Below are 25,776 nucleotides of genomic sequence, written 5' to 3' on the forward strand. Positions count from 1 at the left end.
ATAAATGACAGTGTACCTGTAGCTTTTGAATTGTGGTACTGGAGGAGACTCTTGAGAGTCCCATGGACTGCAAGAAGATCAAACCTCTTCATTCTTAAGGAAATCAGCCCTGAGTGCTCACTAGAAGGACAGATCGTGAAGCCGAGGCTCCAATTCTTTGGCCACCTCATGAGAAGAGAAGACTCCCTGGAAAAGACCCTGATGCTGGGAAAGATGGAGGGCACAAGGAGAAGGGGACGACAGAGGACGAGATGGTTGGACAGTGTTTTCGAAGCTACCAGCATGAGTTTGACCAAACTGCGGGAGGCAGTGGAAGACAGGAGTGCCTGGTGTGCTCTGGTCCATGGGGTCACGAAGAGTCAGACACGACTAAATGACTAAACAACAACAACCTGTAGCTTTAATAATTGCCAAAAAGAGAGGAATTTCAGCAGGTTTAGCTTGCCATACCCTCGTTCTACAAGGGTGAAAAAAAGGCTGCCCATGCAACCTTTTCTCTTGCATGCAAATATAAAAGATAGAGATATCTTATATTCCTTTGTACTTAGTAACCTACAGCTCTCTTTTATTCAGTAACCCTGCAATGACATATGTGATGCTTGGCCAGTCCCACAAAGTATTCAGAACACCACAGTATGTTGAAAATGGCTAAGCAGCCTGGCGTTTATTCCAAAAATGAATCCTTTGAGTGCTTCATTCAAGTACTCAGAAATGACTGATGGATTTCCCCTTAAAAATTCAAAGGAAAGGCCTAATTTCTTAGGCTGCCAGATAGTTTACCACTGCCCCACCATACACAACAAAGGAGATAGGCACAAACTGATGACCAGGACAGGGTAGCAGGCAGTGGAGGCAAAGCTCTCAAAGATGGAAAAAGCCAGTTGGTTTTCTCATTTTTCCTCCAGTTGTTTGTAAAGTGAAGGTTGTCCCCAGTGTTGTGGTGCCCATCAACGCCTTTTTTGCTAGAGTTCATGGGAGCTGAACTGCAGCCTCCAAGAACCCATATTGTAAAATGATTGGCATTACAATTCGATTGCGGTATCCCTTTGCTGGTAGTGACTTCCCTTTAGATACATTTAGGGAAAAGAGACGAGAAACAGTAGGTCTCTCTCAACTTCAAGGGAATCCTTTTCCACCTGCTACCCTGTCCTCTTTGCTGTGACCACCTTGCTTTTGCTTGGACAAATTTTGAGCACAGATGCTCGCATGACCGGATTTTTTAAATATACATATCCAAATGTGCATTTATGAATATGGAGATAGCAGCAATTACATTCCTGTAAGTTTAAATAATGGCATCCAACATGACATAAATGATGGGAATGCTCATCTAAATTAGACTACAGAGTAGCATTTTCCTGTCTAAAGTAACACTGTAAATTAATACAAAGTGATACGCGGAAATAAATTAATTCTAAGCAATTGAGATTTTTGAGGGTTATTGCTCTTGTGTCTGGAGATCCAAACATGTATATCTTCAAGAGATCCAAGCCCATACGCCGCTTGCAACATAACTCTGGGAAAAGCCACACAGAGAATGCAAATGGTTATGAATAAATTGTCTTTGATTTAAAAAGCTGGCATTTATATTGTCCCTATGAGATCCTGGAATCCGCAATTCCTTTCAATCTTTGGGGTATAAAAATGGTTTACTAGTACTGGGACTGAAATGCTCACAAAGATATAAGATAAAACTTTACAAAACAAAAGAGTAATGAGTCCTCTACGTTACTTAGCCATGCTGCTGACTGCACAGCCAATGTCACGCACACTGCTGGCCCCATCTTCAAGCCCGTGAAATCAGCGGTCCTGACTGCAAAGAGTACCCAGGTATATTTAGTTGGTTATACTTCAGCATCCCCTTGCAGATGTTCAGGGTAAACATGCCTAAAGGTAAAGGGACCCCTGACCATTAGGTCCAGTCATGGCTGACTCTGGGGTTGCGGTGCTCATCTCGCTTTATTGGCCGATGGAGCCGGAGTACAGCTTACGGGTCATGTGGCCAGCATGACTAAGCGGCTTCTGGCAAACCAGAGCAACACATGGAAACGCCGTTTACCTTCCTGCCAGAGTGGTACCTATTTATCTACTTGCACTTTGACGTGCTTTCGAACTTCTAGGTTGGCAGCAGCAGGGACTGGGCAATGGGAGCTCACCCTGCTGCGGGGATTCGAACTGCCAACCTTCTGATCGGCAAGTCCTAGGCTCTGTGGTTTAACCCACAGCACCACTTGCGTCCTACATGCCTACTTCAGGGCCAATGCCTTGGTGCATGCTCACCCTATCCTAATCATATGTTCCCCATATAGATAATGTGTGAAAGGGGCTATTAAGACAACAACCCTCCAGTCTTTGGGAACAAATGTGGCTGGCTAGGTATTGGAGAGGAATTCTATCCAGTGTGCATTTAAATACAAATCTACCAAATATGCACTTTCTGAAACAATATGAAAACTGAAACGCAGTCATCCTTTGAAATTAACAACTAATGCAGCCCTCCCAACCACAAAATGGCCTTTGTAGGTGGGATTCCAGTGTGCACCAGGAAATTTAGATATGTGCAATTAAATTGGATTCAAGGGTTCTAGTGCGACAAATTCACTTTAAAAAGAAACATTTCTGAGGCTTGGAAAGTGATAGGGAAATGCACTTAAAAGTGCAGAATGAATGAATGATTCGTGACAACACACACACACACACACACACACACACACACACACAGGCAGTAAACCAGGAGGAATTCTCATTGCCATATATCCTCCCCACAAACAAGTCAGAACAAATGTTCAATAAAGAATGGACATAGCCTAATCTCTGCATAAGCTTTGTGCAAATAAATCAGGATGGATGCTCAATAAACAGGTCATCAGGAAGAGCCCTGACCATAGGCACTAGCATCCATGAACAACACCATGAAGAATATGTGCTTCATCTTCAGAGGCTGCATTTGAAGTGATTTAGCACCTTGAGTGGGAGGAGACTTCTTAGGTCATTCTTATATCTGTTCTTCCACTCTTGTTCTGGGTAAAGACATTTCCACACTGGACAGTATGAGGGGGGCATGGTGTTCTCTGGCCATAGAGCAACCTGTCATTCCACATACTTTCCTATATCTCATGCTAAGTGTACCATCACAGGGGGGAAGTATTAGAGTAGGGGAGGACCAGCCTATATTTCTATTCACTTGGGGATGCTGAGAAGGGTATATTTTACCCACTGAAAGTTCCATGTAATGAGCTTATTAGTAGCAAGCTCATTAGTTAAAGCTCTCCTCTCCCATCCATCACATCCCTGACCCACATGAATTATGGAAAAAAGGTTTCCACATACCCTTGACCTTTTTGCTGAGCGACTTGGTTTTGTTACTCAGCCAAGACACACGACCTTCGGCACTGATTTGGGGAGTGGGGAAAATAATAATGCCTCTCCTTTCCTTTTACAAACAGAAATGAAAACCAAGGCACAATGTATAATTCAGAATTACAGTTAGGATGATCTTTCAGTAAAATCTCTTTCTTGATTAGAATAGGAAATTGCTAGCTGGAGTCTTTTCCTCCCCTTTAGTTAATTAAACAACACACGGAACTCAGCAGCTCATTTCAGAAATATAAGGAAATTTGCTGCATATTGAAACCCTCCGCTTTTTACCTGGGCAAAGTTGTTTGGAACAAAATACAATGGAGAAGTATATTAAGAATACAGTTAATGTGTGAAAACTGAAACTGAAGTTGAACAATGGTAAACGATTCCCTGAAAAACACGAACAGAGAACTTGTAATTGTCTTCTCTTATCAGACCCTGTACAATTAGACTAGTATATTTTGAAAATATCCTAGGTACTCTAGATTTACATATAAATCAAAATCTTTTGGGGTACAGCCAATCTGCCACCACATCCTTCACATGACTGTAGGGCCAGTCCTCCTGTTAAGCAGAGGGGTGCTGGTGGGATTTTCTGCATGTGATAACAACATAACTTGAGTGACCTTGCATGTCTGCTCTACACAGCAAAATGTCACATGCATAGGAGTTCCCTGCTGTTGAAGCTCCCATGCAGTTGATAAGGGTGGTGCTGTGGTCTAAACCACTGAGCCTCTTGGGCATGCCGATCAGAAAGTCAGCGGTTCGAATCCCCATAATGGGGTGAGCTCCTGTTGCTCTGTCCCAGCTCCTCTTCGCTGTCGCTATCGCCACTTGGTAGACTTGACGTTGAGCTCTAACCCGTGTCTGGTCAGATATGTTCACCACAACAGAGGTGGTGAAGAAGGTTCTCTTCACCGTCGCTATCACCACTTGGTAGACTCGATGTTGAGCTCTAACCCATGTCTGGTCAGATATGTTCACACATATCTCCTTCTGTTAACTTTGTGAAAGCTAGATCTAATTTGTATGTTAAGATAGGTAAGAACTGCTTCTGCTTTGAGTTCAGGCTACCTCATTTTATTGCGCCTCGCAGATGTGGCTCTTTATGATGATGCGGGTGCAGCTGCAGGCAGCCCTGACACTTCTAGGAGAAGAAAACCCCCTTCTTCCGCTGCTCCTCTTCTAGCCACGGGAGTGAAGCTGGCTAGGGCTGGAGTTGGGTTTTCTTCTTCCACCCTTGCTGCCAGGGAGGTCTGGCTTCATGGACCACACAAGCATAAACAACATAAACATACTTTTATATGCACTGGGAATTTTTTTAAAAAAATGTTTGATTTGCTTTATTGCAATACTCGCTTTATTTCAATGGTCTGGAACTGAACTCACAATATTTCCTAAGTATGAACAGGAGTTAAGTAATACAGTGGTGCCTCGCAAGACGAAAAGAATCCGTTCTGTGATTCTCTTCGTCTAGCGGTTTTTTTTGTCTTGTGAAGCAAGCCCATTGACAGATTAGCGGATTAGCGCTATTAGCGGCTTTTAGATCAGCTGATAAGTGGCTTAGTGGCTTAGAAAAAGGGGGGGGAGGAAAAAACCCCGCAGGAACTCACAAGACATTGTCGTCTTGCGAAGCAAGCCCATAGGGAATTCGTTTTGCGAAGCACCTCCAAAACGGAAAACTCTTTCGTCTAGCGAGTTTTCCGTCTTGCGAGGCATTCGTCTTGCGGGGCACCACTGTAATAATAATAATAATAATAATAATAATAATATACTCAAATAGTTTCTTTTCCACCCATTTCAAGACATGGAGCATGGAAGTCTTGCAATCAGCGGGATAAAGGTATTATTTTACAGCCTTTGGTGTCATTAATGTGCATGTTGGCAACAGAGATGGTTGGCATTCATCACTGGTACCTGACAATCCCTTTGCTGGGATTCATGAAAAAATCATAAGATTGGAAGGTCCCTTTCCTGGTAACTGTCATACACAAGAACAGCAGCCCCAATGCTGACAGTTTCCAATTTCTGATGTTCAGAGTCAAAATGCATCTTCAGGAACAGACAAGTGAGTTAATAATGTATACCAATTACCAAAATGTTAAACTAAGAGATCCCTGAAGTGGTACTTGAGATGAAAAGTGGAACACATTTTAGGGGACAATGGGAATAATAATTCTCTCCCCCTCGCCCTTTTCATATTTTCTCATCTGTATGGCAACTCTGATATCAAGGATTCACTTTCAGGTAATTGGTTTCTATCACATGATCTTACGTATTTTGAGCAACTTTATCCAGAATTAATTACCTGAACTCAGATTACTTTTAGGTTTTCTCCAGTTTACTTGATTAAGAATTATAACAGAGAAAAGCTTCACAAATCCCCAACCAGGGTATTATAAGACATAATGCATTTTTCATTTCAGCTAACAATAATTCTGAATCCTGCAGCACCAGTCCTGACATAATAAACAGAATACATTAGTCAAAGCCGGGCCGTATGGGACAAACTCCCAGTCTCCTACAGATACATGGAGTGAGAGACAGGCAGCTGGCGTCTTTGTTAATACCTGTCAATCCTAAAAATATATATTAATGGAAGTAACTCACGGAATGATGCTGTGACAATTGCCATCACAATAGCATTTATCTTAATTGTGGGGGATTTCAAACACTGTGAATTTGCGGTGATTTTCAGAGATTCATGAAAGCGCCAGACCTGTAAGGGAAGCTGAGTGTTGTTGGCTATAGCAAGATCATCATGCGCTCTGGCTATTCAGCTGCCAGGGGAGTCACACGGTAGTCGCAAAATCGTTCCGTGAGTGTGCCATGAAGGGGAAGTGGGAACCTGTAGCCTCCAGCTATGTGCTGAAACCCACTTCCTTGCATTTTTGGAGCAGCTGCAGAAAAATGGAAACAATTCAGTTTGGAAATTAACCCATTCAATGCAGCAAACCAAGTTACAATCATGCTGTGCTTTTGCTCCCATTTTCGCCACAGCTTCCCCCCTCTGTGCCATTTATCTTCTTTGCCCTCACTACTCTCACTTTCATTTGCCTTTGATGCTACTGTATTCTGTTGATGTACAGACCCTTAGGTGTTTCTACAAATGAAACTGCCCAGCCTCAGAGTACACTGCAGACCCTCCAAGCCTCCGTACTTTCCAGGGGCAGTTCCAGAATTACAGAAGCCATTCTGGTTTCTGATTTGATCCCAGAATATCCCCCTTTTCCTTAAGATGTCCCTATTGTCATCAAAGAAATGTTGGAGGGTATAGAGTTATACGATCTCCGAGCCAAGGAGATAAGTAACTATGCAGCCTTCACAAGACATCAGAAGGCAGCCTGTTTGGGGGAGTCTGTAAGGTTTAATATTTTATTATGTTTTTATATATGTTGGAAGCTGCCCAGAGTGCCTAAGGAAAACCAGTCAGGGTGGGGTTAACAACAACAACAACAACAACAACAACAACAACAACAACAACAACAACAACAGATGTCCCTATTTTCATTGGAGAAATGGTGGAGGATATGACTTTGTGAAGACATAGGCAAAATCACATAGAACCATACAAGCAAAAGTATTAAATGGCAGTGTGGGCAAAGACTGTCAAGGAAAGGAACGCCAACAGGGGAGGAGGAAAATGGCACCAAAGTGTAATAAACGTATTTGTGTACAACTTCTGTAGTGGTAGAATATCTGCTTGGTATGCTAAGGTTGTATCTCTGACATCTTCAGGGAGGGCTAGGAGGGACTCCTGCCTGAAGCCTTGGAGAGTCACTGCTATTCATTGTAGACAATAAGCAATTAATCAGCACACTCTATGCATTTAAATAACTATCATCAAGTTTACTCAAGTTAGAAACATGAAGAAGGGTCAATGTTTTCAGCTTGCCCTGGCAAAAATCCCTCCTCCCTCAAAGCTGTTGTTAGGACTTGGAAGGAAGCTTGATTGATTCTGGTGCTAATAGAACTTTCAGGCTGAAGACTGTAAAATACTGGGAAAAATTAACATCACATGTAGTTTTCCCCTAACACTATATTTGCTGTAAAGCTGACATGTTTTGCAGTTGGGAATGGAATAAGTGAAGAGTTGTTTTTTTTGGGCGGTTCTGCTTTTCAAAAGGTTCAGATACAAATGCCTTCTGGTGCCATTTCCACCCTAGCAGTGACTTGAGGAAGGGAAGCAGTCAGGCACTCATTGGGACAGGGAGCGCATGGAGCATGGTGTCAGACGTGAGGCTGCCAGACACCAACCCGGTGCTCTCGTGACCTCACTGTTACCCATCCCCATCTTCATCCAACAATGCTGCTAGGAGGATGCCACTCCTTGCCCCAAATGCCACCACTACTCTTTCCCCATGTAATGAAACATAGGCAGCATGTAGGGCAGATTTTGCATATAAGGTATCCTGCATCAAAGCTCAGTTTGGCATTCATATTGCTAAAATTCAACTTAAATGTGAAAACACTTGAGTCTTAGTGAAGCAGTTCAAAGCTCTTCTTCTTCTTCTTCTTCTCTTGAATTCTTGTGACCCTCAAGTGTGTATTACCCTGCTGGCGAAATAACTTTCTAAAAACCCAAGCACAATTAAAAAAAAAAAAGATAAAAAGAAAATGGTCTTCCAAGGTGAATCCCATGCTGTCATCAGATTGCCTGCAGAGCTGTCAATAACATCCTCCAGCGCCGTGCAAGGATTTCATTTCCACTTCCAACAGATACTGTGAAGTAATGCCTACCCTTGCCTTATCAGACTCACACTCTGGCTCCTAAGCATAAGAGGGAAAGAACCTACACTGCACAGCAAATTACACTGCAATCCTAACAATGCCTTCTCAGAAGCAAGTGCTTCTGAATTCAGTGGGGCTTACTCCCAGGTTTAGGGGGTAATGATTGCAGCCTGACACTAAGCTAATATTACACACTACTTCTCCTTTTCATACATTTCTGGTGTAGAATGGACAAAAAGACGATGAATTCTCCATTTTTTAAAAAAGGATGTAACTTTCTAAAGAGTAATGTAACCATATTAGATATCCTACAATGTATATCTGATTCACAATAACGCAGATGAATTAAAGGATGAAAAAAAAATGGACGAGCTTTGGCAAACTTCCCCGTTTTCTTTTCTTTCTTTCTGCAAAATAGCCACTGATGTGAATGAGAACTATTTTCTGCCATTCATCACAATGCATAATATAGAAAATCGCTTCACCCACCATTGGAAAGGAATTCAAGCACTTGAGAGAATAATTATCAATATAGAAAGTATCAGTCCTGTGGTGTTATTGAACTAGATAAAATAGCTACCTGAAATAAAAGGGCAAGTCAATTTTCAACGACGACAGAAAGGGAACAGCATGTAGTGCATTTTCAGTTCATCATAAATTTGTCACTAAAATAAAAAATCTAAAACATCTTCCTAGCCTTTTGCAACACTGCATGCAATTACATTTAGTGGCATTTCAGAATGCCATAGCAAAACATTTTCAACATTTCAGACCTTTGAGGGAGTTGATGATTCATTTGTTATTTATTACTTTATTCATGATTTTCAAAATGCTCTGTCTGCTTGGGGAAATTTTCAAGACACTCAACATCCTAAGGCATTATCCATAAAGCTATGGGCAATTTAACCTGCTTTCACTGGGATTAGCAAGGAACGTCCAGATCCAGTGAGAATGATCATACCCAGCCTTCCAAGTGCCAAAGGGTGCTGCGTGGGAAGATAACTATGTGGCCAGACCTCATGGTTGAACTCACAATGCACCCTACAGGACCAGAGCTATGTGCCCATTGCCAAACAGATAAGTAGTGCTCTTCAGATTGAAAGTATCAATTATCTGGTAGTATGTGATTAGGTATTTGTGGCATTTGCACCATTTGAGGTTCTTAATTACACCTTTGTTTGCTCTTTGTTTACCCTGAATAATGAGACAAACCAGAGTGATCCATGAAAGGTTCTCACATGTTTGAGTTGAACTGCACCATGAACATCTTGAGTCAGATCAGGAACTCCCTAAACTTCCAAGATGCTCTGTGGTTCTTCCCCCTGAGATGGAACCCCCCCCCAAAAAAAAACACACACACACACCACCTGATTGATGAAATGCCCACCCAGAGCTTGAGAGGAAAAGCTAGGCGATCTTTCATTTTGACAGATGTCCGGCTTTTAATCACAGTAAATTATTTTCCCAGGGCACTTTCAATCACGTTGATTTGATGGTGGGGCTGGAATGGAAGCAAAAGCATCATGTAAATGTATGTCCTTCCCCATGCTACTCAATGGAAAAATCTTGACCAAATATGTGGGTGGACAGAGGCCCACCCCCACCAATGGTCCTTGGGTGTCAGGAATGAGCCAGCTCCTAGTAGAACTTTACAGCTGGCTTCAGAACAGAGAGGTGTAGATTTGACGCAGGCTGAACAGTGGCCAGTGCCCACTGCGATTCCCCTGGACATTGGAATGCCAGTTGCCAAGGGAACAACTGAGAATGGGCTGGAACACAGCCGAAGCTCTTACGAAGCTCAAACAGGCGCAAACAGACACAGAGAAAATCTGGTGGAACAGGAAGAGGTTGGAGCTGATCCAATAAGTCTGAAGAGTTGGCAAATGGGAGGGCTGCTAGACAGGAAGCAATACAAGAGATGTAAGGTGCAAAAGTTCAATAACTTCTGTAGGAACCAGAAGGAGTCTTCAGAAGGGTCATCTTTAGTGATAATGCCAGCGGCTTCATTACAGCCATCCGGAGCTATCTGTTTGTTTTTGAAATAAATCCTCCTTTTTAATTAGCTACACATACTGTGTTATCAAGCTGGAACCTGGACTCCTGACATTGGGTTAACAGGGTCATTGCTGTGGGGGGACATTTCTTCCACTCCAGTCTTTTCTGGGCATTTATGTTATTTTTCCACCCCACCTTCCCATATGCAAACCATTGGAGAGATATCTTGTTCCCAGGGATCCTGAACCTTGGGTGCTTGCTTTAGGGGAGGGGGTTATATTTCCCCTTTGGCCGTAGTTCCTGTGGATCCATACTCTTTTTCCCCACCCTGCCCCAATAGGATTCCCATTGTACCTATTCCAAAATGATAAAAGTGTGCTCTTGTGGGAAAACTATTCTGAAATTTGGCTGCCTTCAGTGCCCCCCCCCCCCGAAGGATAACCATGCCTGCCAATTGTGTCCCGTTCCGGCAGAAAAAGTTTCAGACTTTTCCTCTCTTTAAAAAACAAACTTACTTTAAGCTGCTTGCATGAAAACTGCTGGATGTAACAGGGGGTGAGGAGTTACAGCTGTTTAAAATTCTGCATTATAGTAAATCTCCTTTGTTTTTAACAGATCTAATTCAGTCCCAAATAATGAGTCACAGTAGAAAGACACAGAGTGGCTCCAAAACAGATTGGGTCACTTTCCAAAGCTACAAATACAAGTTGAATATCTTCTTCTTCTTTGGTGAAAACTTATAGCTGAGTAAGATTGTCTTCCATGAACACAATCTTAACAGTGAGTCCATAAATGACTGTGGAGGCCAGTTCTGGATCCACATGTCCTTCCGCAGTGGGGACATAGATTTCCAAGTTGAATATAGTGGCCAGTGCACAAATGTCTCAATTACTGGCCTGTTTCACCACTATAACCATTGATCAGAAGGCCAGCAGGAATAATTCCTACTCTTCCCATCCCATATTACTCTGGCCTTTTTGGTTCAGAAAAGGCTTTCTCCCCAGCCAATTTCCCTCAGCCTCTCACTGCTGTTTCCACCTGTACCTTTTTCACACAGCCACCCACTCAGCTGGCCTTCTCATTCCCTTGTGAGACTTCTCTGTCTTTTCTCCCAGTCCATATCACATTCAGGCCTAGGGTGCTGTAGTTGTGTTGGTTTTCATTGCACCTTGTAGCCTGGCCAACAATCGGCTTGACATCTCTGTCTCAAAGCCCCCACAACACAGCCAATGTTATTTAATCTCTGGAAATGTGAACCTAAGAATCAGTCTCTTAGCTGCAGATCAGAATGCAACAGCTTATTCAAAAGGTTTGTGTGCTTAAGTGGATCATGCAATCATGCAATTCCCCCCTTCTCTCACACACATATAAACCTAAATATATCTGACCAAAAAGTCCCATGAGAAGACTTACCTTGTGTTGTCTCATAAGAAAGATTAGCAGCTTTCAGGAGCACAGTAGATAGCCTACAAAATTTTCTGAGAAAGTCATGGTGTTTTCAGAAAGTGAGGGCACCCAGGAAGACTGCATTAATGAAGACCACTGGAGGGATGATTTGTGGAACAAGAAAAAGACAAATACACCTTTTAACCACAGTAAATGAAAAATAACTGGGGGGGGGGGACAATGCACCCGTGAGAATCTCACCCAATTTTTCTCTCCCCTTTGATCATTTTCAAACACATCTCATTGAGAGATGATAGGGGGAAATGGGGGGAGGGGGATTCAGCAGAGAACCAGCCTACAGCACAGTTGTGTTTTTATAATTATGGCACAATGCACAATTCCCAAATATTAGAAACCTCTTGGCTGAATCAAGAGACAACAGGCTCTTTGTGGTGTAAACAGAATGCTTTGGTTCATACAATTCAGTACCATGCAGGGCTTTAAGAACCCACAAATGTTGAACCAGTCTGCGAAAAAGGAAGCTCATTCAGAAGGAAACCAAGAACAGGAGCAGCAAAATGTTGTTTCTCCTCCTCCTCCTTCTCCTCTTCCTCCTCCTCCTCCTCCTCCTCAAATTAGAGGCTATTTTATGCCAGTAAGATCTATAGGAAGTTCAAAAGGAGAGAAAGAGAGCAAACCAGAAGAAGGGGAAGAGCAGACAAAGCTTGAAATGAAAGAGGAAGATGTTTGGTAGAAGAAAGTGGATAAAATGCAGATGATTTTAAAGGCATATGGGATCTGGAAGCAAGAGACAGCAGAGGAAGAGCGAATGAGGAAATGTGACAACCATACCAAAATTAAGTAAGGGGAGATGGTTCAAAACGAAAAAGGAAGGTGAAAGAATGGTTGTAGAAACATGCCTAGAAAGATGAAGAAATCTGACAGGTTTCAGTTTCAGTTTTTAATTCCTCCATTTTCTAATGTTAAGTTTAGTTTGCCCCATTTCCACATACTTAAAAGAGCTCACATGAAAATTTGTATCCATTCTCATGGCAATTTGCCCCAACACAGAATTTTTTTGTGGTCATTTTGCCTGGTATATGCATTTTCGCAAGCAATTACCCTCTAATATAATTCCTTTTTAATGCATCATTCTCACTGATACATGAGTTTTTGTGTGCCTGCATTCTTTCAGAGGAGAACTAAATGGCAAAATTAGGAAAAGTACAGATTTTAAAGGCGAGCTGTGTTTTCAGTTCACATAGTGAGATACTCCATTCCTACATTATTAGAAATGTAAACTGTACAGGCATTCACAACACTTTTTCCCCCACCCCCACCCCAGCACATTGCGATAATGTTTTTATTCCAGAGCCACTCTCTTGCGGGATGTTGCGCTTAGTTAGCTACAAGCTGAAAAGGACCCCAATCAGAAACAGAAAGGAGCTGACCAACTGCTGAAGTGCAACTTATTATCTTGTTGCACTGCAGAGATCTGAAAACATTTCCTATTACCTCCAAATTATGATGCACTACCAACTAGCTTTTTCAGTCTATTTGTGGCATGCATCTTGGCCTTTTGACATGGTTAAAGTTTGGAAGATGTTTACAAACTGGGCATTATAATGAACCAACAGTTGAGATAGTATCAGTCATAAGCTGGCAAAAACATTGCTGGGGAGAAACCCAGCTGCTCAAATTCCTTCCGTGATGTTTAGAATTTAGCAGTATAGGGACTCAGGATGCAAGTAGTTCAAACCTAGACCAAGTAGTTTTTGGAGCAGCCAACATACTCAAATGGAAAGTCATGAGTGTGGCTTCTAAACAGGCAGCAGGCACAGGAACTAAAATGTATGCATTATCCGCTAAGTATCTGGCAAGAGACCCACTTTAAGAGAAACACTATGACCTAGGAGGCCAGCTCTTGGAGAGGTTACTCAGAGGAGTTGCCTGGCTGAAGAAGTTTGTTATTACTCTAGGCAGGCTCCCAGGCATCTCCCGAAGAAAAGTTCTGAACTCAGCTTGTAGTGAGTTTCTACATAAACAGCTGAAGATAACACAGGAACGAAGCCAGCATGTTAAACAGTATTCGCAGCAGGCTGTCTACTGGTGTGATGCACACATTGACTGCCACAATAGTCCTTAGAACTTAAGGACGTTTGAAAAGCATGCATGCATTAAAACAGAGAAAACTGTCTTATGCCAAGGCCAGACTATTTGTCCACCAGCATTGTCTGACTGGCAGACAATCTCAACAGTCTTGGGCAGACATCTTTCCCATCACCTGTCACCTGATTCTTTTAAAGTGGAGGTACCAGCAACTGAATCCAAGAACAGGGGTGGATTTTGGTCTTTCAAATTTCAATGGTGCCCTGTGTGAGGCCGAAATTTGGAGCCCCCTGCCTCTAGCTTTCCATTCTGCTCAATTCACTACGTCATAGTTGCGGCACCCTGTGGCGCCCCCTAGGTTCAGCACCCAGTGCAGCGGAACAAGTCATACTGCCCTAAATCTGCCTCTGCATACAAGGAGTATGTTCTAGCACTGAACTATGTGGCCTCTAACAGTCTGTGTGCTTGTGGGAGTTGGACGGTGGTCAGTGGGAGATCAATATTTTCCAGCAACAACTTGGTTCATAGGCTATTCTCTCAACCCACCAAATAGTGTCCTTGGTTGTCTTCAAATAGGATGTAGCCCTGCTTCCACTTTGTATGCAGTAGCGAGGCAACTTTGCAGCAAATTAGTTAATCTAGGCAGCTTTATGAGCAAATGTTGACTTCAAGATGAAAATTAACATGTAATTGTTCACGTTATACATTTGAAATGGGCAGATTCCCCTATTTTAAGGGAAATGTGAGAGAAGGTATATTAAAATGTAGGTCATGCATTCTCTTTGGTTGAACATAATAGACCAATTTCCTTATAATTTAGAGATGGTCTGAAAGTTGTAATGTTTACCAAATAATTTGTTTTCCCCATTTTTAAAGAAATCTGATTTCCCACAAAACTACTGCATTTGAGTTTTTTATTTAGCAAGCAAACAAACACCTTAGCGCACAATAAATGGAGACTATCCTATATTCATCTGGTCTCCCAAATATCACCCAAAATGCATATAGCTCAAGATAAGAGATTTTCAAACCATCAGTCCTGAGGAAATTAATTATTTATTGATTGAATGTTCCACAGAATGCATACAAAGATATTAACTTCCAAAGCTTGATTTCATTCAGAGTAAACTTTCCTGGGATTAGTAAAGAATGCAAAATGAAAGCAGGCTACTATGGGCATGATTTTTCTGTACTGACTCTCTTCTCATTCTAGCTTCTACCAAACACAGGTGTTCAATGGCTCATCTTTGTTTTTGTAGGGAACATGGTGCACCAGAAAAACAGCTGCCCAAGCTGGCTGTAAGTGGAAGCCTTTGGATATTTGTACACATTGATCAGCCATATGGTCTTCTTACAAGATAGAATCCAACAATGCACATATTCATTCCCAATTCAAATAAATTTAAAGGGGGAGGAAGAAACACTTAATTTTTCAAATATTTATTTTTCTAGAGTTGCAAGCTACCAGGCATGCAGTTTCTCTTAAAAAGAATCTGAAGCAAAAGATGAATCAGGGGTGATCTGTGCGGGACCTTTGCTTCGACAGAGCACATTAATCTTCTGAGGATATTTGTTTGTTTGTTTGTTTTGTATACCACTCTTTACCAGTAGATCTCAAGGTGGTTCGCAGATATACACAGGAAAGAGTCCAATTCATGTATTATATTATAGCTTTCCCCCATATATTCACTGCATGTACAAATGGTGCCCTGCCAGTTAAACTTTGAATTGCACTGCAATAATGTACTCTAAACAACTAGGCACTCTGAAAAATTAGGGTCTGTGATCAGATGGATCCCTGCATATGTGGAGACTTGGTTTTTTATGCACCATGGACACATGTTTCATTTCAACACATCAGCAGCGACTACCATCACCTACTGCCTGTGCATTCACTGCAACTCATGTGGAGAAGGGTCATACCATTTGAAGAATATTCGGATGTTGTTTGAAAGCTGTAGATCCTGAAACATGCTTCCCACTGGAACACAATGGTGAATTTCTGCATAAATCCCACAGTGGGGACACATCACTTGGATCCTCCCAGGAAAGTCTCCCAGTTGCTTATGTTGCCATTTTCTCCCCTCCCCCCCCCCAGCCCGGCTTGGCATGCACACCTATTAGTCGGGCCTCTTTTGCATTCTTCACATAAAGGAGTCGTCACACCATGCAGAGAATTCAAAGTAATTGCACAGTCACAGTGTATAATTTGGTGCCTGATAAGCCCTAAGGGTTCCATCAGTCAGAAGACATTAAATGCAATAATGTGACGTGACAAACAAATATGTGACTGGCTTCGCATGATATGATATGTTGTTTTAAAGAAAACTTTTAAAGATGCACCTTAAAGTAAGTGTGTGTGTGTGCGCGCGCACGCGTGTGTGTGTGTGTGTGTATCTTACTATTTTAAAATAAATAAGCAAAGATATGTTCAGGAGGTCGGGGACTTGAAGCTTGATTGCTGAATGGGACATCTGAGACAACAGATATCTCTGTTTTATGCTGAAAATCAAGGGGACCTGTTTATAAAAATACAGTGGTACCTCGGGTTAAGTACTTAATTCTTTCCAGAGGTCCATTCTTAATCTGAAACTGTTCTTAACCGGAAGCACCACTTTAGCTAATGGGCCTCCTGCTGCTTCTGTGCCGCCAGAGCACAATTTCTGTTCTCATCCTGAAGCAAAGTTCTTAACCCGAGGTACGATTTCTGGGTTAGCAGAGTCTGTAACCTGAAGTATACGTAACCTGAAGCGTATGTAACCCGTGGTACCATTATATATATATATATATATATATATATATATATATATATATATATATATATATGCAATGTCTGTTTTAATAGTGGGTGTCTTCCTTATTCATGCGTGCCTTTTATGGTGCCTCGTCTCACCATCAAGCACAGCGCAGCACTCAGACATTTAATACAAACAATATAAAACAGCGACAAATAGATATAAAGTAACAACACCAAAACAGAAGACATAAAAATGGGAATTTAAATAGCTACAGATTAATGAACCAGTATAAAGACAGCAATAACCCTTGGAAGCCAGATTGCAGACATCCCCAAGTGGCAAGCCTTCATAAACTCTTGTTCAGTCACATTCCAGCAGGTATTATTATTATTATTTATTAACGTATATATACACCACTTAATGCCAAAATAACCTTCTAAGCAGGCTCAGAGCATCCTCTTGGCATGTCATGTGATGTGACATGTGCTGCCACAGCCAGGGGAGAAAATGGCTGTGTCCAGTGGTGTAGCATGGGTTGCCAGCACCCGGAGCCTCATGAAGGGGTGGGTGGGAGGGAAATGGAATGGAGTACACATGCACATTCAACTGCCTGTGTCTATGTCAACCAGGAGATCACAGCCACAAAGATAAGAAAAGAAGAGCCGTTCCATTGTCTGGAGAGGTCACTTCCCGGTTTGCATGGAGAAGCCGTTTTCAATGGAGCCCAGTAATGGAAGCTGTACTGAGGCAGTATCGAATGTTGAAATTTTGCACCCCTAACAAATTTTGCACCCAGGGCAACTGCCCCTGCCACCCCCCCCATCCTATGCCAATGGCTGTGTCCCTCCTGTGTGGAAGAAGTGCACTCTATTTACAGTGTGTGTGTGTGTGTGTGTGTGTGTGTGTGTGTGTGTGTGTGATACTTTCACACCACTGAGAGTCCCTTTCATCCCTACGTTTTTTGAGTAAGGAACTCTGCCAGTTTCCCAAAGTGAGAACTAGCTGTATGCAAGCCTGAGGTTTATGTTAATATAAGTGACAAATTGAGATCTTCAGCGCAGCCATCATCACATTTTAATTACTTTAAACGCTTGCAGGATGGTTTGCCGAGTGCTCCATTTGCACTTCTTCCCTGTCTTTGGTGTTAGGGAATTGATTGCCTGGAAATCTGCTCTCTTCCCTCCCCCCCCCCCACACACTCTCCATACGGTTTTAGCTAAGCTTAAGGCCCCTCACTCTGAGGAGTTGGTGCATAATAAACCACTTAGATAGGAATTATGCGATTTTGGCAGCTGATCTCCTGTGCAAGAATTGGAATGGAAATTGGCACCCAAATCAAGAACCAAAGAGAAAGAAACAAAGAACTGGAGACTGCGCTGGCATGTGGCAAAGACTCTTGTATTTTCACGAGGAAGCATAATGTGCTTGCAGCAGGAGGGAGGAGGGGATGCGAGAGGCTCCTGTTTTCATGGAGCATGGCTGGTCAAACGCCTGCAAATTGAATTTAGATCAGCCCATATTTAAAGTAACAGACTAGCTGTAATTATTCCTGCTGCGCAGCCCAGAAATTACAACAACAGCCGTGGCAATTCAATGAAATGAAGCGACCCAAGTGCCGAGGGAGCACTTGTACAATGAAAGGTTCCACCTGGCTCCACAATTCATTTTTTTTATTTATTTATTCCAAATATAGTTTCCCAGTGCTGAACTAAACAGAGACAATTAAACACTCAAAACTCCACAAGCGCATGCATGGAGAGAATTTTTCTTTTCTTTTTTTTAAAATCATGCTGGCAGGAAAATATGGTTATCGGAAGGAACAAGTTGCTAGCAAATAAATGTTGTAAGTGCTTACTGTGAAGCAGAGAAGGGAGCCATAAAGTTCAAAGGTATCAAGTACTAAGGTAAAGGTAAAGAGACCATTAGGTCCAGTCGTGGCCGACTCTGGGGTTGCGGCGCTCATCTCGCTTTATTGGCCAAGGGAGCCGGCGTACAGCTTCCAGGTCATGTGGCCAGCATGACTAAGCCGCTTCTGGCGAACCAGAGCAGAGCACAGAAACGCTGTTTACCTTCCCGCCGGAGCGGTACCTATTTATCTACTTGCACTTTGACGTGCTTTCGAACTGCTAGGTTGGCAGGAGCAGGGACCGAGCAACGGGAGCTCACCCCGTCACAGGGATTTGAACAGCCGACCTTCTGATCGGCAAGTCCTAGGCTCTATGGTTTAACCCACAGTGCCACTGCACCAAATAGGGTTGCCAGACCAGACCAGAATTTGGCCTAGACCCCCTCCAGGTGGCAGAAGGTAGGCTTGAATCTCCAGGTAGGTGAGACCGCCTTTAGTAATTATAATAGAACAGAGGTGAATCCCCATTAAGTGAAATGTAAAGTGGGGAGCCCGCTGCAGTAAATACAGTTTTCCGCCAAACAGCTGTTGAGCAGGGTAGAGCAACAGCCGTGAGAGCTCCTGCAGGCCATTGTGGAGCCTTTGGAATCTCTATCTCTCCCCCCCACCCCCAAATTTTGGGTGCTAGGGAGCATCTGCTCATGAGGCATGAGGATTTCCCAGCTCTCTCCCACCATTGCAGGTTAGTATTGAATTGTTTATTTATTTCCAGGTGCCGCACATATACGCAGTTCTGCACGAGTTGATGTTGTATAAGTGGGGGGGATGTCTGTATTAAGAAAGCTGGGCATTCAGCTTGCAAACTTCAGGCCAGCGGGAACTCACTGCAAATTATAGTACAGATGCTTTGCAGGGTCTACCCTCCTCTGCTGCCCTCTCCCAATTAACCTCCATCTCCAGGGCTCGCCTCCATGACCTCTATAGCTCTCATGTTTGAACTTTGAAATCTCAAGGTCTGGGAAGCTTCTCAGCACCAGTCCCTTGGCACTTAGGTGTGCGATCTTTTCACATGACACACACACAAACATATTTCAATCACATAACTGCATCACATGTATATCGGTGGTACAGCAATGAAGGTTCCACTCTGCCTCTATAGCAGAGCATCTATGGGCAATACCAAATACTGTACGATTTCACAGATCTTCACACCCTGGCTGTAAGGGAAGGGAGAGGGTACAGTCAAAACTCCAGAACTTTGCAAATCATTTCAAGAAACATAATTGAGCACTGAATTAGTCAGACTCACGTTGAAGCTGTCCAGTTATTAACATTCTATTCATGCTGTTCTTTTGTGACTTTTATTCAACCACTGCTGAGGTATTCTGCCTGGCTGCCTATTCTTTCAGATCTTCTCACAGCACAGATGTTCCCAACAGGGCTGACCTGAAATGAACACTTTGCCCCACAACTTTCCCCACAACTTCAACATTATTTTTTTCCACAGGGTTGCTGCTTCTAATGTTATCCTCCCCCCCCCCCATTCCAACAAATTAGTGCTCAAGGCAGAATCTCCTAATTAGGAATAGAGGAGGAATTTCATTCAGTGTGCATTTAAAGGGGAATTTATCAAGGGTCTGGAAACCAAGCTTTAAGAGGAACAGCTGAGGGAGTTGGTTATGCTTAGCCTGGAAAAGAGGAGACAGAGAGGAGGTATTCAAATGTCTAAAGGACTGTCACATGGGGGATGGAGAAAGCTTGTTTTCTCCTGCTCTAGAGGGTAGGACCTGAACAAATGGATTCAGGTTACAAGAAAGGAGATTATGACTAAATATTAGGAACTACTTTCTGATGGTAAGAGCTGTCTGACCGCGGACTCCCTCAGAAGGTGGTGAACTCCCATTCCTTGAAGGTTTTTAAGCTGAGGTTGGACAGCCATCTGTCATGGATGCTTTAGTTGAGATTCCTGCATTGCAGGGGGCTGGACTAGATAACTCTTGGGGTTCCTTCCAACTCTATGATTCTATGCCAATTGCCAGTCCGAATACAGGAAGCTGACTGGACTGTCTCCTGCATCGAGGGCCTTCTGGTGGTCCTCTCACTGTGAGAAGTGAAGCTGCAGGGAATCAGGCAGAGGGCTTTCTCGGTAGTGGCACCCACCCTGTGGAATGACCTCCCATCAGATGTCAAGAGGATGAGTAACTATATAACTGTTAGAAGACATCTGAAGGCAGCCCTGTAGGGAAGCTTTTTAAGGTTTAAGGTTTTATTATGCTTTTATGTATGTTGGAAGTCGCCCAGAGTGGCTGAGGCAACCCAGTCAGATGGGTGGGATACAAATTTATTACTACTACTACTACTATACTTGCAATGGGGGCACAAAGTAGGCTGTCCTCCATAGGAGGGGAATGGATGGGTAGGCCAGGAGAGACGAAAAACTGGGATGGCTGCCTCTGCTTCTCTCCAGAAACTGCTACCTGAAGCAGCCACCTCACTCAACCCTCTTTCCAGATTAAACAGTCCATATTCTAAAAATTGAGTATTGAATAGAGAGGGGTGATAATCCATTCCCAGGACACACACACACATTCTAAAAACCACTTAGTGCTCCTTTGTTTCCAAAGTGGAGCTATTATGTTCTAAAGCAAAGTCGGTACCTGAAAATTGCTAAGAGAAATGATTGACAGCCCACAGGCTTTGGCAAGTTCAGCACAAGGTGATGTACAGCTTTTGGAAAACATGTTTAAATAACTTCTGGTTGCTTTTGATACATAGGAGAGCAATGGGTATCCTACAGAGAAAGCTGCTGAGGCATGGAGGTTTGTTAATATGATTGGCAGATTTACAGCACTGGAGTTGTCACTGTGCCCAGGAGTAGATGTTGTGTACCTGACAAAGCGTCCTCAGGGGCATGGCATAGTAGTATACTAGGATGGGGAGGGGGGGAGAAGGAGTATTTCAATATGATGTGGGGGGGAAACATGTTCCTCACCACTGCATTCTTTTGTATACCCAATTCTATATGACAAAATAGAGCACCTTGCTAAGGAAGGAATCAGATGCTCCCTAATAAATCTTTGAGTACACAATGTGCATGTCTTACTGGTTAAAATTCAGGATACATACCTAGTTGGCGCTTCCCACTGTCTTCTCAAAATGGTCCTCTGCTAAAAGTTAGTTGCTGACCATGGTTCTGTTTAAAGCATAAGAGACAAAATATCAATGATGTTAATGATGCAACCAGGTATCCTTCCTAGTGGAGATCGTATCACAGATGGGAAGCCATCACTGAAAAATCCCAATCTCATGTCACCATTCCTTGCTGGAGTAAAGGCCATCTATGGGTCCCGCAGGAGGTGGGATGAGAAGCACATCATAAGGCCCACTCTCCATGGCTTCTCTCATAAAGAAAGACACTGGAGCAGATCTCATACTGCTTTCATTTTTATTTTGTTACCTAATAGGGTCCTTATGTTTTAGTCCTTATGGTTCAGAGCCTCTTGTGTCAGGAGTAGCACACATATCTCATAGGAAGTTGAGTTTTCAGAAGACTCTCATAGAAAGCTGAGGTTGCAGAAGGCTGGATAAGGTTTGAGCACCCCAGCAGATACCAGATTAAGCTAGGGGATGCAGTTCTGGAGTACCTGTTATGAGCAGAGATGGCAATGGCCAGTTGAAGTTCTGGGCATATTGGACTGATTCAAGGTTTTGTTTTCTTCCTCCTCTGACAGGGATCCACAGGCAGGGAGAGCAGCTGGAGGCAGTGGACACTTCCAGGGCCACCCAAGTGATCTGCTCATCCCCGCTGGGAGTGCTTGAGTGAACTGTAGATGTTTTTCCCACAACTCCTTCAGCCAGAGGCAGCTGAGCTGGTCCCTCTGGGAAGAGGATATGGCCTTGGCCCTTCTTGCTTCCCTACCTCTGACTTCACGGAGGTCTTTTGATGACTCTGACTTGGGTCAGACATGTCCCTGTCCCTTTCTGGGCACCCTGGCCTGGACTGCTCTGTGAAATTACCATGCCAGCTGTCCTGAGCAGAACAGCTCTCTGGGGTTTCCCCTCCACTTTCTAACATCATCCCACTGATGCTGCAGCCTGGCTTGCTAGAAGTCTTGAGATGATGCAATCATTCATTTGTGTGTGTGCTTGCAATATTTTAAACCAAACTTTCAGAAAGAAAGAAAGAAAGAAAGAAAGAAAGAAAGAAAGAAAGAAAGAAAGAAGCTCAAAGTCATTGGACTTGCGGAAGATCCTGGAGCTGATTTTTGCCATGAATAATAATGTTTAATTGCTTACCACTTGAAGAAGAGACAGTGTGTTTTCACATGGGAAAACAAACCACCTGATAGCTTTAAACAGGTGCTGCAAAAATCTATCTTCAAAATTGTTTATCAAATTTGGTGGAAGTACAATGGCATGTTTGTGTTACCGACACAGCAGAGAATCCTCAAAGATCTCCAGAGCCTTTACTTTCCGTGTGCCTTACCTATTCATCATGGCGTAGGGAGGAAGGTGATAAATTGTACCAATTAATTAAGGAACACTTGCAATCCTAATTATTATATGTCCCAGCCAGACCCCACGTCAAACCGATCTATGTCACAGATACACAAAATGAGAACTAAGAAGCATTTTGTGCTCCACATTTCCCTCAATACACTCTGCTGTCTGGTTTTCCTAATGAAAGAAAAAAAGACAGTAGACAGTAGCAGTCAGTAGGGTAGCATAGGTGCGACGGCATTATCTTGTCTGGTTATTTTCTCCCTGCGAACTGCCGGGTCATGGGGTCTTGGCACACTACAAATCACAAGTGGGAAAGTGTTGATTGTCACAGTAACAATGCATGTTACCAAATTCATTATTCTAGGTTAGCATAATGCCTTGTGTGTCCTTCTCCTTAGCTGCTAGGAACAGTGGATGCCTGTTCAGGAAAGGGCAAGTTTCAGCTATCAGTCTGACCACATCAGGGGGTGATTGCCAGGATATAGAGATCACATCTATATAACAGCTTACCAATGTAAGGCATGTCTGTTGCAGCTGGTTTTGTCAGGGATTCACTGTGCTCAGGATTCGTTTTGATATGAGTCTCATTTCTGCAACCTGCACTATACTGACAAAAATAGTCATTGTATCAGTGACAGGATCTATTCTGCACATGTGGGTACAAGGCTCCTTTCTTTCTGCATAACAGGTAAGGTTTACATCCTCTGTTTCTAGTTGTTCTATGCAGAAATCCTCACTTGCCGGTGGATGCAGACATGTCTTGACATGACTGGCAATGACAAGATTGATGCCCTACTTCTGCCTTGCTCCTTGACCTTTCCATGTCAAGTGAGATTTCTCAGGATTGCTCCACGTGGAGGTGTGAGGTGACTAGAATTATGTGCACTTGCTGTGGGGAGGGACATCTGAAAAAGACAGGGGAGCCACATCTCTCTTGGACTCTACAATAATAACATCCCATGGAAGATATTGAAATACACAGCCTTAAATTACCACATGTTCTCCCTTTTGTTTTGTTTTTTAAAGTAATATTTATTGAAATTTTACAAACAATAAAAAGTTTCAAAGTTTAAACATAAAAAATAAGAACAAAGAATAACCCTAATAGAAGAAAAAAGAACTACAAAGATAGAAAAACAAAACACATGAAAAATGCAAAATAGAAAGCAGTTAACAAAAAGAAAAAAAGAAAAAAGTCAATATTTTCATATCTTATACTTCATTTACTAGTTTCCTGACCTCCTCGCACCTCCCTTTTGGTATTCCAGTTCAAATATTTAATTCAGCAAGTCTTTACCCTCTATCATTTATCCTTGCTCAGCATCTTAACCTATTATAAGTATATATTTTCCACCATTATCAATCCATATTTACATATTCTTGTTAATCTTTTTACCAATACCGCTTATTTTCAATCCAGCATCCCTTTAACATTCATTAATTTTACAGTATTTCTGCAAGTAGTCTTTAAATTTCTTCCAGTTTTCTTCCACCACCTCTTCTCCCTGATCTCGGATTCTGCCAGTCATTTCTGCCAGTTCCATGTAGTCCATTACCTTCATCTGCCATTCTTCCAGTGTGGGTAAATCTTGTGTCTTCCAATACTTTGCAATCAATATTCTTGCTGCTGTTGTTGCATACATAAAAAAAGTTCTGTCCTTCTTTGGCACCAATTGGCCAACTATGCCCAAGAGGAAGGCCTCTGGTTTCTTCAGGAAGGTATATTTAAATACCTTTTTCATTTCATTATAGATCATCTCCCAGAAAGCCTTAATCTTTGGGCACGTCCACCAAAGGTGAAAGAATGTACCTTCAGTTTCTTTACATTTCCAACATTTATTATCGGGCAAATGATAGATTTTTGCAAGCTTGACTGGTGTCATGTACCATCTGTAAATCATTTTCATAATATTCTCTCTTAGGGCATTACATGCCGTAAATTTAATACCTGTGGTCCACAACTGTTCCCAGTCAGCAAACATAATATTATGTCCAACGTCTTGTGCCCATTTAATCATAGCAGATTTCACCGTTTCATCCTGAGTATTCCATTTCAACAGCAAGTTATACATCTTTGACAAAATCTTAGTTTTGGGTTCTAACAGTTCTGTTTCCAACTTTGATTTTCCCACCTGGAAGCCATTTTTTTTATCCAAATTGTCTGCCTCTCTTATTTGGTAATAATGAAGCCAATCTCGCACTCTGTCTTTTAGTTTCTCAAAACTCTGCAATTTCAATTTGTCCGCATGTTCTCCCTTTTGAAGCAAGAACAGCGACTCGCTTCCAGGTGAAAATTGAATTAGTAACTTTATTCAGACTAGAGGCTCCTTCGGTAACATCATTATAGCTGACATGTTTCACTTCTCATTTCTTCTAGTTGCCTAGATGGAAACAGTTTGGGGTTACAATTCTGGAGTTAGATGTGCACTTTTAGGACTATAGTACAAGTCTTTCATTTGTCATTCTTCATCCCAAGTTCTGAATATTTAATGGTTACATTCAGGAACCGGATGACTGCCTCGGAATGAATAATTAAACCTCATTTAAAAATAACTGTCTTTGGGGAATGGGTGTCTCAGCGAACTAAACAATTTCTATTCCTGTTCTGAACATTATTTCCATGTAATTTCCTGACCTGAATTGCAGCACCTTCAGATACGTTTATACCTTGGCAAGAGAGGTAAGTACGAAATGTGTGGTGGCAAACGATATTGGACCAGATATGTACTGGGGATGATGCGCCGGGGAGAATATTCTTAAACTTTTGTGTAGGAAATGATGACCATTGGCACATAGAGATGGCAGCTCTTTCAAGGCATTATCGCTCGACGGATTTTCAGCATTTCCCCTAGAGCTTTCATTCAATTAGATTTCTAATTTATTAGGCAAGACCACTGGGAAAGGATTGTTTCAAATCAATGTGCTCCCTGGTTGTCCTTGCTTTCCACTCCAGCCTTCCACAGTGAGCCAGAACTGATCTTTAAGTGCATTACAAGTTAAGCAAATAAAGAACAAGTTAAGGACATGCAAACAAACAAGGAAAAGATCCTTCCGAGATTGCCTTTTGACATTACAGTGACAAAGCCTGATTTACTGTGTCTAATTCAC

Source organism: Podarcis liolepis (assembly GCF_965112155.1).
Source record: "Podarcis liolepis genome assembly, chromosome: 3".
Classification (NCBI taxonomy): Eukaryota; Metazoa; Chordata; class Lepidosauria; order Squamata; family Lacertidae; genus Podarcis; species Podarcis liolepis.